The sequence below is a fragment of the Pleurodeles waltl genome, chromosome 11 (assembly GCF_031143425.1).
Source record: "Pleurodeles waltl isolate 20211129_DDA chromosome 11, aPleWal1.hap1.20221129, whole genome shotgun sequence".
Taxonomy (NCBI): Eukaryota; Metazoa; Chordata; class Amphibia; order Caudata; family Salamandridae; genus Pleurodeles; species Pleurodeles waltl.
Window position 1 is genome coordinate 164,587,512 of NC_090450.1, and position 7,735 is coordinate 164,595,246.

The window sequence follows — 7,735 nt, forward strand, 5'->3', positions numbered from 1 at the left end:
CGGCGCGGTCCTTGGCAGCGGTGCTGGCAGAGGCGGTTTCCTGGGCAGCGGTGCTGGTGGGAGCGGTGTCCTGGGCAGCGGTGCTGGTAGCGGCGGTGTCCTGGGAAGCGGTGCTGGTGCCGGCTGTGTCCTTGGCAGCGGTGCTGGTGGTGGCAGTGTCCTGGGCAGCAGTGCTGGTGGGAGCAGTGTCCTGGGCAGCGGTGCTGGTGGTGGCAGTGTCCCGGGCAGCAGTGCTTGTGGCGGCGGTGTCCTTGGCAGCGATGCTGGTGGCGGTGGTGCCCTGGGCAGCGGTGCTGGTGGGAGCAGTGTCCTGGGCAGCGGTGCTGGTGGCGGCGATGTCCTGGGAAGCAGTGCTGGTGGTGGCGGTGTCCTGGGAAGCGGAGCTGGTGGCGGCGGTGTCCTTGGCAGCGATGCTGGTGGCGGCGGTGTCCTTGGCAGCGGTGCTGGTTGTGGCGGCGTCCTTGGCAGCGGTGCTTGTGGCGGCGGTGTCCTGTTCAGCGGTGCTTGTGGCAGCAGTGTCCTTGGCAGCGGTGCTGGTGGTGGTGGTGTCCTGGCCAGCGGTGCTGGTGGGAGCAGTGTCCTGGGCAGCGGTGCTGGTGGCGGCAGTGTCCTGGGCAGCGGTGCTGGCGGCGGCGGTGTCCTGGGAAATGGTGCTGGTGGCGGCGGTGTCCTGGGAAGCGGTCGGGTGGCGGCAGTGTCCTTGCCAGCGGTGCTTGCGGTGGCGGTGTCCTTGGCAGCGGTGCTTGTGGCGGTCTTGTCCATCGTGCAGGTTTTCCCAGACTTGCCTGTTTTAATGTTCCCCTTCCCCAACTTGGATGGTGGCGCAGCTGTCTCAACACTCCTAACTGTACCCTTGGGAGAGGCTTTGGTGGAAGATTTTTTTCCTCTCTCCCGCCGGGCACTAGCCAACTTTTTGTGCTTTTGAGGTGGGCGACTGTCCGTGCTCTGGCTCCTTGGCATACTGGCTGCCCTTCTGTCTGGCGCATTCCAGAAGCTGGTTACTACTGGCACCACTGTTCCCGCTGATGTTGTGGCTGAGGCGCTCGGTTGGGACCTGGAGAGGCGGGCCATAGGAGGCTGAAGGGGTAGGGGAGGTGAGGGGAATACGTCAACATTTGATAGTAAACAAAATTGGACATAATGGGACGGGTAGATGGAGGGGGTTTGGGAGTGGAGGAAGAGGTAGTGGTTGTAGGAGGTGTACGTTTGGTGACTTTGGGTGAAGGTGCATGGGCTGGAGGCTGTCGTTCGGTGGATGGCTGTTGGGTGGGTGTCTGGCTGCTTTTGTGTACCTTGGGAGGTGGGCTCACAGACACACTGGGAGAGGACAGAGGGGATATGAGAATGGTAGTGGGGGTGGTGACTGAACGTGAGCGGGGTGTGGTGGTGGGTGTGCTGGTGATGGAGGTAGTGGCTGACGATGTAATGCATGCAGGTGTGAGTGGAGACAAGACTGGGAGGGAGGAGGGAGACGAGGAGGAGGGGGACACAGTGAAGGCAGTGGCTGTTGGTATGTCTGCATGTGTATGATGCTTGCGTGAGTGCCTGTGGGATGTGTGGTGCTTATGTTTGCCTGAGCTTCCCTTATGTGTTGACGTGTATGCATGCTGGTCTGAAGGTGTTCTTGGGATAGGTTGAGGTACAGGGGTTTGGGTCTGGGTGGAGGAAGTTGGAGGGGGGGAGGCTAGAGACAGGGACAATGGCTGCCATCCGTGCTGAGGCCAGAGTCTGAAAAGCTCGCTGATGGGCTGCCTGACCGGAATGAATGCCCTCCAGGTATGCATTGGTCTGTTGCAACTGCCTCTCTACACCCTGGATGGCATTCAAAATGGTAGACTGCCCAACAGTGAGGAACCTGAGGAGGTCAATGGCCTCCTCACTGAGGGCAGCAGGGCTGACTGGGGCAGGGCCTGAGGTGCCTGGGGCGAAGGAGATGCCCACCCTCCTGGGTGAGCGGCCAATGGGAAAAAGCTGAGGGGCTGCTGGGAGGGCGGTGCTGGTAGGGGGGTGGCGGCTGTACCTGTAGATGCGGGGGGCACTGAGGGGCCCGCGACCGCAAGGGAGCTCCCATCGGAGGAGGAGTCCGTGTCGCTGGTCTCAGCTCCTGTCCCCGCCATGGGGCTCCCCTCGCCCTCCGTCCCACTGGTGAATTCTGACTCCGTTGTGTCGCCCTCCAGGGCCATGTGGGATGCAGCTCCCTCCTGCTCCGGTGCCACTGCTCCTCCGCCGCCTGATGATGCTAATGCACACAAGCACAGGGAGACCACAAAAAGGGGGGGGATAGACAGAAGAAAGACATGTTGAGTGCATCCAATACCGCTACTGTTGGCGGACACTACAGACACAGAAGCCCCCTGCACTATGCCATGCACTTGGAGTTCCCTAATCAATCACAGGGACATGGGTTACAAGGCTATGCCCGATTGCTGCACACATGGAGTCACAGGAGCCTGACTAGGTGTAGTTGGCTCTGTACACGGGTGAGGTGGGGTGCCACAGGGCCTGCCTTAAGAAGGGACTTTGCCTACTAAACTCGCCCTGGCCTAGGGGAACCCACAGCCCACCTCCCCCACCCAGACACCTACAATGTGCGCTGAATCAGCTGAATGAGAGTGTAATGCTGCTGTGATGCCCTCAAGCGCCCATCCAACTCCGGGTACGCCATTGCCAGGATCCGGAACATCAGGGGGTCATGGTGCGACGGGCACCCCTCCCACGTTGGGAGGCCATCCTCAGCTGGGCCTCCGCCGTCTTCTTGCTACAGCGGCGAATGTCCTCCCATCTTTTCCGGCAGTGGGTGCTCCTCTGTGGTAGACCCCCAGGGTCCGGACTTCCTTGGCGATGGCACGACAAAAATCCTTCTTCTGGTGGGTGCTGACCTAGAAGAATAGTACAGGGGAAAAGGAGAAGATATAACCATCTGCACCGTCACAGTCATTGGCCCGCATCTCTACCCTTGCCATGACGCACATGCACTCACCATTGTTTCATGCACGCCTCATTCTCCCCCCCATCTTTCATCCACACCACTCCAAACAGGCATTGCCCATACAGCATGCTCACAGTGTACTCACCTGTTTGTCTGGAGGACCGTAGAGTAGCGTGTACTGGGGGAGGACCCCATCCACTAGTTTATCCAACTCCTCCGTGCTGAAGGAAGGGGCCCTTTCCCCAGACACACGAGCCATTGTCTCTTCCAGACTGAGGTCACAGCAGCACTTGCAGTGTAGGTCCTCTCCTGTCGAAGATCAGGTATCAAGTGATTGAACAGACAGAAAATGGCGGTGACGTCCGCGGCGGTGTGTACCGTCACCACCGGCGTACATCTTCATTGGCTCCTGGGACCCATAGGGTCCAATGTTAACCAATGCAGGATTGCGCCGCGGTCTTCGACCGCCTACCGCAATGGTGTACAACGCCAGCGCAGTTACCTCATATCCCCTTGTCCCACATTACAGGTCAGGCAGCCGCCATTACAGGGGGCCAAATGGCATTATTTTTGACTGCGTCACACATATCTAGGCCTTGCTTAAACACTAATACAGCCATATGTCAATTTTAAAACATTTTCCGATTAAGTTGTGTTTACCTACCTCAGTGTTGGCTGACTCTGTGCTCACTCTTCTCATCCATAGGGCACGTCCGCTGGGGCAGGTGAGGAGATGGCGGCATCCTCCTGTGTACAGACCGCTGGTGGACATGTCGACAATGGAGGAGCGACATGTAATTATCACCTACAGACTTGATCGTACCACAATCCTGGAACTAGGTGCCCAGTTGGAGCCAGACCTGATGTCAGATATCCGCCATCCCACAGGAATCCCCCCTCTAGTGCAGGTGCTGTCAGTACTCCATTTCCTGGCAAGTGGGTCTTTTCAGACGACAGTGGCCATAGCATCAGGGATGTCCCAGCCTATGTTCTCCAACGTGTTGTCCAGAGTGTTGTCTGCCCTGCTGAAACACATGCGCAGCTACATCGTTTTCACTAAGGTGGAGGATTTGCCTACAGTGAAAGGTGACTTCTATGCCCTGGGACATATCCCCAACATCATAGGTGCCATTGATGGGACACATGTGGCCTTGGTACCCCCCACAGGAGTGAACAGGTGTATCAAAACCGGAAGAGTTACCATTCTATGAATGTGCAGATGGTGTGTTTGGCAGACCAGTACATCTCCCATGTGAATGCCAAATTTCCTGGCTCAGTGCATGACGCTTACATTCTGCTGAATAGCAGCATCCCTTATGTGATGGGGCAACTCCAGAGGCACCGTGTGTGGCTATTAGGTGAGGACATGGACCCAATACAGTGTGACTATGTGTCTGGCTCTGGGGATGTCCCTAAGAGTTAGTGTGTGTCTAACAGTTGTCCCTCAACATTTGCAGGTGACTCTGGTTACCCCAACCTGTCATGGCTACTGACCCCAGTGAGGAATCCCAGGACAAGGGCAGAGGAACGCTACAATGAGGCCCATGGGTGGACTAGGTCGTACCACAATCCTGGAACTATGTGCCCAGTTGGAGCCAGACCTGATGTCAGCTATCCACCATCCCACAGGAATCCCCCCTCTAGTGCAGGTGCTGTCAGAACTCCATTTCCTGGCAAGTGGGTTTTTTCAGACGACAGTGGCCATAACATCAGGGATGTCCCAGCCTATGTTCTCCAACGTGTTGTCCAGAGTGTTGTCTGCCCTGCTGAAACACATGCGCAGCTACATCGTTTTCACTAAGGTGGAGGATTTGCCTACAGTGAAAGGTGACTTCTATGCCCTGGGACATATCCCCAACATCATAGGTGCCATTGATGGGACACATGTGACCTTGGTACCCCCCACAGGAGTGAACAGGTGTAGAAAAACCGGAAGAGTTACCATTCTATGAATGTGCAGATGGTGTGTTTGGCAGACCATTACATCTCCCATGTGAATGCCAAATTTCCTGGCTCAGTGCATGACGCTTACATCCTGCGGAATAGCAGCATCCCTTATGTGATGGGGCAACTCCAGAGGCACTGTGTGTGGCTATTAGGTGAGGACATGGACCCAATACAGTGTGACTATGTGTCTGGGTCTGGGGATGTCCCTAAGAGTTAGTGTGTGTCTAAAAGTTGTCCCTCAACATTTGCAGGTGACTCTGGTTACCCCAACCTGTCATGGCTACTGACCCCAGTGAGGAATCCCAGGACATGGGCAGAGGAACGCTACAATGAGGCCCATGGGTGGACTAGGAGGATTAAAGAGCGGACCTTCGGCCTCCTGAAGGCCAGGTTCCGGTGCCTCCATATGACAAGTGGTTCCCTATTCTACTCACCAAAGAAGGTGTGCCAGATCATCGTGGCCTGCTGTATGCTTCACAACTTGGCTTTGCAAAGACAGGTGCCTTTTCTGCAGGAGGATGGTCCAAATGGAGGTGTTGTGGCAGGTGTGGAGCCTGTGGACAGTCAAGACGAGGAAGCAGTAGAAGAGGACATAGACAACAGGAACACGGTGATCCAGCAATACTTCCAATAAAACACAGGTAAGAAGACAACACTGCCTGCTTCATCTGATTTAATTCTTCTACCTCTCATCTGTCTGTCATTTTCACCCAGTGTATTGACCATGAGTTGTCACGTTCCCTTTCCATTTCACAGATGTGGGTTCCACTGTGTGACCTCTGTTTTGTTTCCGCATGGACTAGAGCTGTGTGACATAGGTATGTTGACATTACATTGGCTATACCATTTTGCCACAGTTATTGCTAATACACATTTTTGAAAGCACAGACTGACTCCAGATTGTTTTGTGATTTAAGGGTGTTTATTTAAGTGCAAAATAGTGGAGGGGGTTGTAAAATGGTCAGGGGTGATGGTGGAGGAATGTCCATGACAGAGTCCAGTCTATTAGTCTCACAGGTGCATTGTCCAAAGGGGCATAGGAAGTTGAGCTGGGGCAGTTGATGGATGGACAGGGTGACAAAGTGGGACAGAAGGATGACAATCAGGGTAGTCTCATTTCTTGGCGGGGGTCTTGACATTGTTCTCTGTCTTTGTCCTGGATCTCAGGGACCACTTGCGGGGTGGTTCTCCATCTGCAGGGGGTGGGGTGCTGGTGTTGTGGTCCTGTGGCGGTGCCTCCTGTCCACTAGCGCCAGTGGAGGTGGTGGGTAGTTCATCGTCCAGGCTAGTGTCGGGGCCCCTTGTTGTGCCACAGTGTCCCTCCTGGTGTTGACCAGTTCCTTCAGCACCCCTAAAACGGTGCCCAGGGTGGAATTGATGGATTTGAGTTCCTCCCTGAACCCCAAATACTGTTCCTCCTGCAGCCGCTGGGTCTCCTGAAACTTGGCCAGTACCGTTGCCATTGTCTCCTGGGAATGGTGGTAGGCTCCCATGATGTTGGAGAGGGCCTCGTGGAGAGTGGGTTCCCTGGGCCTGTCCTCCCCCTGTTGCACAGCAGCCCTCCCAGTTCCTCTGTTTCCCTGGGCCTCTGTCACCTGAACTGTGTGCCCACTACCACTGCCCCCAGGTCCCTGTTGTTGTTGGGGTGGTGGGTTAGCCTGGGTTCCCTGTAGTGGTGGACACACTGCTGCTTGACGTGTCCTGGGGACAGAGGTATGGGCCCGCTGGGTGGGTGCTGTGCTGGTGTTTCCAGAGGGGGGATGCTCTGTTGTGGCTTGTGCCAGTGTGAGGGGAACCGACTGTCCCGAGGTCCCAGATGGGCCGGGCTGGTCATCTAGATCCAGTTGGACAGAGCTGCTGTCATCACTGTGGGCCTCTTCTGTGGGTCGAGAGGACATGTCTGGACCCTCCTGTCCGGTGACATTGGGTAGGGGTCCTGCAGGGGTGTAAAAGCATGATTATTGCATCTGTGTGTGCCATGGTGTGCAATGGGTGGGTGACCCTGTAGCCCAGTGCTTGCATTCTTGTGTGGGGCCTTGTGTGATAATGGTTTAGGGGGGTGTATGGGTATGTGCAGTGGACATGCTTTGCTGATGGGTGTCCATGTTTTGGTGTTACATGCAGGGCTTGGGTTTGGGATGTGTGGTTTGTGATATTGGGACATATGTGAGGCGTTGGAGTGATGGGGGTGAGGGTGAGGGTGGGGGTATGTGATAGCATGCAGGTAGGGTAGGGGATATGGTAGTTCAAGGTTTGACTTACCAGAATCCATTGAGTCAAACTAAGGGGGTCATTATGAACCCAGGCGGTTCAGACCGCCATGCCGACGGCGGGTGCAAAGACCGCCACCAGCATGACAGTCTGAACTGCCATATTATAAACACAGTGAGGGCCGCCATAGGCGGCCCTCCACCACCACCAGACTGCCGCCAAGAGGCAGCCTGACGGTAGAGGGAATCATTTTCTGACAGGGCAGCGCTGCAGGCAGCGCTGCCCCTCGGATAATGATCCCTTCTGCCACAAGCCTTTCCCTGGCAGAGAAACATTGGCGGCGGCTCCATTTGGAGCTGCTGTCAATGTTACAGCCCTTTTCCCTGCTGTGCCGGTGGGCAGAAACACTGTTTCCACCTGCCGGCCCTGCGGGGAAAACATTATACAGCCGGCCGAGGGGTAGTCGCGCTGGCGGTCATCTTTTGACCGCCAGCACGGAAAACTGCAGAGATCATAATGAGGGCCTAAATCTCTTGAGGCATTCAATAATGGACAATCATTCAAGATTTGGCAAATATTGTTGTAGTTAAATGTTCTTGAATCATTACCTCCTCATCTTCTCTTCCTCGCCCCACTCCAAACTATGTG